The sequence below is a fragment of the Saccostrea echinata genome, unplaced genomic scaffold, assembly GCF_033153115.1.
Source record: "Saccostrea echinata isolate AGI-Se365-2 ecotype Australia unplaced genomic scaffold, CSIRO_AGI_Sech_v1 ptg000036l, whole genome shotgun sequence".
Lineage (NCBI taxonomy): Eukaryota > Metazoa > Mollusca > Bivalvia > Ostreida > Ostreidae > Saccostrea > Saccostrea echinata.
The window spans coordinates 6,982,133-6,990,148 of record NW_026889785.1 but is presented as its reverse complement, the minus strand read 5'-3'; positions in this window follow the sequence as shown (position 1 = coordinate 6,990,148).

The following is an 8,016-nucleotide window of genomic DNA, read 5'->3' as shown; positions in this document are numbered from 1 at the left end:
CCTGACCCTGGGGCCATGACATTCACAATTTTGGAAGAGGCACTCTTGCTCATCATAACTATGTACTTAGTTACTTTACTTAATACCCAGGGGCAGAGAAGAAGATTTTCAAAGAATTAATGCTTTTTCACTATATAATCTATAGAGCCCCGCCCTAACACCAGAACCCCTGACCCTGGGGCCATGAATGTCACAATTTTGAAAGAGGCACTCTTGCTCATCATAACTATGTACTTTATTTAATACCCAGGAGCAGAGAAGAAGATTTTCAAAGAATTAATGCATTTTCACTATATAATCAATAGAGCCCCGCCCTTACACCAGAACCCCTAACCCGGGGCCATGAATTTCACAATTTTGGAAGAGGCACTCTTGCTCATCATAACTATGTACTTAGTTACTTTACTTAATACCCAGGGGCAGAGAAGAAGATTTTCAAAGAATTAATGCTTTTTCACTATATAATCTATAGAGCCCCGCCCTAACACCAGAACCCCTGACCCTGGGGCCATGAATGTCACAATTTTGAAAGAGGCACTCTTGCTCATCATAACTATGTACTTTATTTAATACCCAGGAGCAGAGAAGAAGATTTTCAAAGAATTAATGCATTTTCACTATATAATCAATAGAGCCCCGCCCTTACACCAGAACCCCTAACCCGGGGCCATGAATTTCACAATTTTGGAAGAGGCACTCTTGCTCATCATAACTATGTACTTATTTACCTTATTTAATACCCAGGAGCAGAGAAGAAGATTTTCAAAGAATTAATGCATTTTCACTATATAATCTATAAAGCCCCGCCCTAACACCAGAACCCCTGACCCTGGGGCCATGAATTTCACAATTTTGGAAGAGGCACTCTTGCTCTTCATAACTATGTACTTAATTACCTTATTTAATACCCAGGAGCAGAGAAGAAGATTTTCAAAGAAATAATGCACTTTCACTATATGATCTATATAGCCCCACCCTGGGGCCAGAACCCCTGACCCTGGGGCCATGAATTTCACAATTTTGGTAGAGGGCTCAATGCTTATTACAATGATGCCAACAGTTTGACTGCTTTATGTCCAGGAGTAAAGAAGAAGATTTTAAAGGATTGCATTATTTTTGGTTGTTTTAGCCCCACCCCTCAGGCCCCAGGGGGGCAGGGACCATGAAATTCATAATTTTTGTTCCCCTTCAGCCATAGATGCTATATGCCAAATTTGGTTGAAATTGGTTAAGCGGTTTCAGAGAAGAAGCTGAAAATGTTCAAATGTTAACGCACGACTGACGACGCACTACGACGAACGAAAACAAATAGCAATAGGTCACCCGAGAGTCTCAGGTGACCAAAAAAGGAAAGTTAGAAAATTTATATTCTAATGAAGAAAACTATGAAAATGCATACCAACAAAATGAACGAATTTGATACATTTCTGAAAATTCTACAAGGGGAGTGAAGTGACAAATGATGGTAACCACTAACTTTTATTTTCAGCTATTAATATTGGTATTAGCAAATTGGTCCAGTTTAATTATACCCCACGCAACAAGTTGTGGGGGCCCTAACAAAAAAATACTATGGTTAACTATAGTGAACTATAGTTAGCTATAGTTTACTATAGTATCAAAGCTTTTTCACTATAGTACATCAAAGTATTTTTACTATGGATTTCAGAGCGTTGAATTTTTTTGTTCTTCAGTTCATACCTGCACATTTTTTATATTAAATTGAAATATTATTTGTATATTCACACACTATTTCCAAATTTTACATTACTGTTATCGAATTTTAGAGATTTTAAGCTTTGAAATCTCAAAAAATGTTCCAGAGTAAAGTTTCATAGTAAATCAAAGTATCAAAGTTTTCACTGTAGTAAACTATAGTGAATTTTTGTTAGAGGGGGGTATAATGTTTCTGACCCGTCCGTCCGTCAGTCCTGTTTTTTTTTGTCAGTGCAACTCCTCATAAACCGCTGCACAGAATTTCGTCAAACTTTTAAGATATTTAGGACACAATGTGCAGATGCGCATATTACCAGAAAATTCCAATTCCTTTATTTTTTCTGGGAATTTCGGCACTTTTCAACTTAGATTTTTGGCCATCTCTTGAATATAGAGATGAATAGTTTGTCAAAGCAACTCTTCTTAAACCGCTGCACAGAATTTGGTCAAACTTTGCAGATATTTAGTACACAGTGTGTAGATGTGCATATTACCAGGACATTCCGATTCCTTTATTTTTGCCTTAAGAGTTTTGCCTATTATTGAAGAAACTGTCCAGCTAGGTAATAAGGAATTCCACTGGAATCAGCTTTAGTAAAGAAATTTAATGAGAAATATTTATTGACCTTCAAAGACCCTTTTTACCGTTCACGGTAGCTCAGTCGGTAGAGCGCTCGCTCCGTGATCGGGAGGTCGTGAGTTCGAATCTCGGCCGCGACAGACCTAAGTCGATAAAAAATAGGTAGCAACTGTTCCTTCGCCATGCGCTCGGCACTTTGGAGTGAAAGTTGCGGGTCTTTCGGATGAGACCTTAAAAACCGAGGCCCCGTGTCACGGCAGGCGTTGGCACGATAAAGATCCCTCACTGCTCAATGGCCCTGAGTGCCGAGTAAAGGTCAAAATTTGAAGCCCTTCACCGGTATATGGTGACGTCTCTATATGAGTGAAAAATTCTCGAATGGGACGTAAAACAATATACAATCAATCAATCAATCAAAGACCCTTTTTGATTTTGAGATCAAAATATTAATGATGTAACACAAACACACACTCAATCTTGGATAGTTCTCAAAAATATGCCCACACCTACTGATGTCCTTGCTGTAAGACAATTTGTTGGTTTTGTAACATATCTCAGCAAGTTTCAAGACAATTTGTGGGTTTTGTAACATATCCCAGCAAGTTTCTTCCCAGACTTAGTGTGATCTCTGTGAACCTCTTAGAAATCTGACCGTTCAAAATGCAGAATGGAACTGGCTTGAAGTCCATGATAAAGATCAAGACACTTGCTTCGTTTATTTCAATGTACATAAAATATCATATGTTCGTCATATAGTAAAGATGCCATAAGGGTTTCACTGAACTCAATCATATTGTTTCAATGAATGAAGATCATAATAAAGAATGTTTTCCTGTGAAATGTAAACCAAGGAACAGCAAAGCTAAAACTACCTGTTATGAAGAAAATAATGTGGATTTGTACGAAGAGTCTGCATAGATGGTTTCAGAATAAAGACTTTTTTTACTGGATTAAAAACATGCAATATTTTTCTTAAGCAAACTTGATGGAATTACTGTGAAATAGTCAGACAATCCTCAAAAGTAAGAATACCCGTTGGCGGGAACCCGATTATGATAAAAGTAATTGATCAAGCACAAGAAAACTTACTCTACAATGTCACTCTTTTTGTATCAGCGAGAAGAGTGCAGGGACACTATTATAGAGTATTTTCAAGATGTCATTTTCAAATCCTGAAACGGATAGTATCTCGGATTACCACGAGAGAAGAGAAAACTCTGGTTAAAGATGTCCATTCGGATACAGCTACGACGGACCCACCTATGGAAAGAGAGGCACACAGTAATCCAGAATCAGTAATAAATCTTTGGTCCACAGCATAGACAAGCTCAAAACTGTATTAAAAACCAAACGTCATCCATCATGGACGCTTTTGTAACAGACTTTTATTGTAGGATTGTTAAAACAACAACGCTGTTGGTTCAAGTATTAACAAGACGGATCTCTTTATTATGGATCACAAGCAATTCAAAAAAGAAACCCTGTTATGAAAAAACAAATTATAAATATTCGACATAAAAACTTCAGAGATATTGATTAATAAACAATCAATATAGGTTTATCAGAATCAAAGGGAGATAATCCACAATCATATCTCCCACATCTTTAACTAATATAGATAGATAGATAGATAAACACAGTGATAATTCTGTGAATCAGCTAACATATCTGAAATAGGTTGGGGGAGCGGATGCTGACGACATTTCAGAGTTAGCTAAACCAAAATAGACTTAAAATTGAAGATATATTTTTTTTTCAACAGACATACACTTTATGTTGATACTAATTCACATAATTTTAATCCAGTTTGGCGTTTTTCAATTTGCTCCTCAAAGAAAATGTCTCTGGCCCTTTTTAGGAGCCACTGTGAATGTTTCCTCTGCCTTCCATTTTGACGCAGTCTTTATATTTTTCCTGCTTAATTCTTCTTTCTGTTTTTGTTTCTCTTCAAGTTCTAGGGTGTAGTTTCTTCTTGCACTTTTTATGTATTTTCACAGGTTGACATAAATTATTTCATGTAAGAAGTCTTTTTCCTGGAAATATTTAAATGCAGTCTTCCCTGATGCTGAAAGTTCATACCAAACTGTCTGTATGGCATTGAAAGTTTTGGCATTAAGTCGGATGGACTTGTCAGTGATATCTGTCATTGAACTAACTGATGCCTCAACCTGTAGTACCTGAAAAGGACACAGGACTGCCTTTACTATTTCTGTGAGCAATGGATATTTTCCGTTAACACTAGATTTCCCCAACAATGGTCAATCCGTCCCTCATCCCCAATGTCCTTTAGCACATCTACCTGGAAACGCCGACACTCTTTATCAAATGTCTCCCCATCATCTAGAACATATGTGGCTAATTAAGGCAAATTTAATAGCAACTTTAATACTGACAAGCTAATTCAGAGAATTTGTGTCCCCAGCTTAGGGAAAAAAGAAGAGCATGCGCAGTTCTTGGGGGGGGGGGGGGGGTCAGACCCCCCTCCTGGATTTGTAGGATAATTAAATTTATACATGTATATTGTAGCAAATAAAAAATGTCAATATGGATATAAAGATTTGTTTGCTTAATCTTTAATATCTGTATAGAAGATTCTTTTCATATAGAATATTTATCACACTTTAATAATTATTTTATGAGTTTGTACACGCCAGACGTCATAACTTTTTATCTCATATGTTGAATACTATCACTTAGTAAATCCGAGAAAAAACATTTCAATATAAAAGGATCGTCCGGGATTCGAACCCGGAACCTCTCACTTGCTAAGGAAGAATCATACCCTTAGACCACAGAGGCACTTGATTATACATCAATTTATATGCAAACACTAGGTCACATGTAATTCACATTCGATATTTTCAAAATTTTACACAATACATGGTGTCTAATTTAGCCTTTACTTAACAGTTCTAAGAGAATAAACGTTATTTGAATATAAGGTCCGCCGACAACCTGTATTATATGCAATAACTCTCCACATGCCCCTGTGCTAAAAATAGTGCCAAGCGACTTTTAATAGAATAAATAAAAAAAAAATGGGGCGGGACACTTTGAGAGGGGCGAACGAGGCCATAGGGAGTTATGGTATAAATTTTCATTGCAAAAGCTCAAACCGGCCGGAAACGAAAATGTTACAAACAGAATGTATGAATTTACGACCTTGATTTTTGACCTCAAAATCAATTGGGGTCTTTCTAAGTCCATAAGAAGTTATGTAAATTTTCATTTCAAAACCTCAAAGGATTCTCAAGATATCGAACGGAAACGAAAGTTATAAAACAGATAAAACTTATGACCTTGACCTTTTGACCTCAAAATCAATAGGTTTCTTCTTTCTGGGGAGTTGCTATGCAAAATTACATTGCGAAAGCCCAAAGGGTTCTCAAGATATCGCTTAGAAACGAAAGTGTTACAAACAGACAGAAATACAGACGGACGGACCGACAGACAGACCTAAATTAATATCCCCCACTTTCAGTGAAAGCGGGGGACAACAAGTGCCCTCTTACGCAGTTTCTTCAACAGCTTCAAAAAGTCAGAAGACGTTTCTTAAAGAGTGGAGAAAATACTTAAAAGAAGACGCCGTGTTGAAATCAAAGAAGTGTATGTAAAATGGAAAGGATGGCCGAAGAAATTTTATTCATGGATTCCAGAGAGTTCTCTAGGGAAAAAAAAAACAATAAAAGCCACTATTTTTCTACAAGTCATCTCTATTCAAGATGAGCGTTCGAATAGTATTGACGTCTACGGACAGCTCTGAATATTTTGAAATAAACCCCGTTGCTTTCGAGTTTACTTAAATAAACAGATTCAATATGACAGATATTAGACTGTTACCCTGACGGAATTTTTTACAGTGAGCTGGATAACGTCCAAGAAGACAAAATCAGAGTTATTTGTGAGGAAACAATCATTGGAGGAAAAGAGGCACCCCTCCTACGACGCAAATCCCTTGGGGAGAAACCCGAAAATATCACTTACACACTACCTTATTACATTCCAGTTATAGGGGCAATGAACTCACAATTCTGAAGAAGCACCCTTGCTCATCATAACTATACATTTGTTTCTTTGCTTTATAACTAGTGGTAGAAAAACATATTTTGAAAAAAAAAAATCGTGCATTTTCACTATATAATCAATAGAGCCCCCCCCCCCCTTTCACCAGAACCCCTGATCCAGGAGCCATGAATTTCACAACTTTGGAAGAGGCATTCTTCTTTATCATAACCATGCACTTCTTTTGTTTGAACCGGTCCTTCGGATGAGACCGTATAAACCGAGGTCCCGTGCCGCAGTAGGTGCTGGCACGAAAAAGATCCCTTACTGCTCAATAGCCGTAAGTGCCGAGTATGGAACAAAATTTGCACCTCTCCACCGGCAAGTGGTGGCGTCTCCATATGAGTGAAAAATTCTTGAGAGGGACGTTAAACAACATACAAACAAACAAAAATCTTTTGTTTGAATAATACCCAGGAGCAGAGAAGATTTTCAAAGAATTTATGCATTTCCCCATATAATCAATAGAGCCCCGCCCTTACACCAGAACACTTGACCCATAGGCCATGATCTTCAATTTCTGAGGAAGCAGCCCTGCTCATCAAAACTAATACGTAGTTCATTTTATATCCAGGAGAGAGAGGATTTATAAAGAATGCATTGTCACTATATCAATAGAGCCCCATTCTAACACCAGAACCCCTGACTCAGGGGCCATGAAATTCACAATTTTGGAAGAGGCAACCAAGCTCGTCATAACTATGCACTAAGTTAGTTTATTTCATACTCATAAGCAGAGAAGAAGATTTTCAAAGAATTAATGCAATTTTACTATGTAATCAATAGAGCCCCGCCCTAACACCTGACCCCCTGAGCCAGGGGCCATGAAATTCACAATTTTGGGAGAGGCACTCTTGCTCACCATAACTTTGTTCTTAGTATGTTTATTTAATACTCAGGAGCAGAAAAGATTTTCAAAGATCTTTTGGAATTTTGGAAGAGTCACTCTTGTTCTTCTTACCTATGTACTTAGTTACTTTATTTAATTCCCAGGAGCAGAGAAGAAGATTTTCAAAGAAATAATGCACTTTCACTATATGATCTATATAGCCCCACCTTAGCACCAGAACCCCTGACCCTGGGGCCATGAACTTCACAATTTTGGTAGATGGCTCAATGCTTATTACAATCATGTCAACAGTTTGCTTGATATCCAGGAGTAAAGAAAAAGATTTTTTAAAGATTTATGAATTTCGGTGGTTTTAGCGCCACTAGTAAGGCCCCAGGGAGGCAGTTACCATGAAATTCACCATTTTTGTTCCCCTTCACCCATAGATGCTATATGCCAAATTTGGTTTAAATTTGTTAAGCAGTTTCAGAGAAGAAGCTTAAAATGTTCAAATGATAACACACGACGCCAGACAAGAACGGGTAGGAGTAGGTCACCTGAGTGATCATATATGAATCATATCATATCACATCATATGAACAGTTTGAATTTAGTGTAACATTCAAGAGTCAATCTGATGAATATACGGTATGGTTAAGACTTGAGACAAATAGAATTAAGTAGGAGCACGACCGTGGGCTTTCCTGTTCCAGTTTTCTCGCTCTTTTTTATGACTAGTATAAACATAACCAAGTAGTTTCGAAAGTTGATGTCAAAGAAGGGAAGCCATGTTGAAAGAGGCTGCAGATGTTAATGACTAGGATTTTAT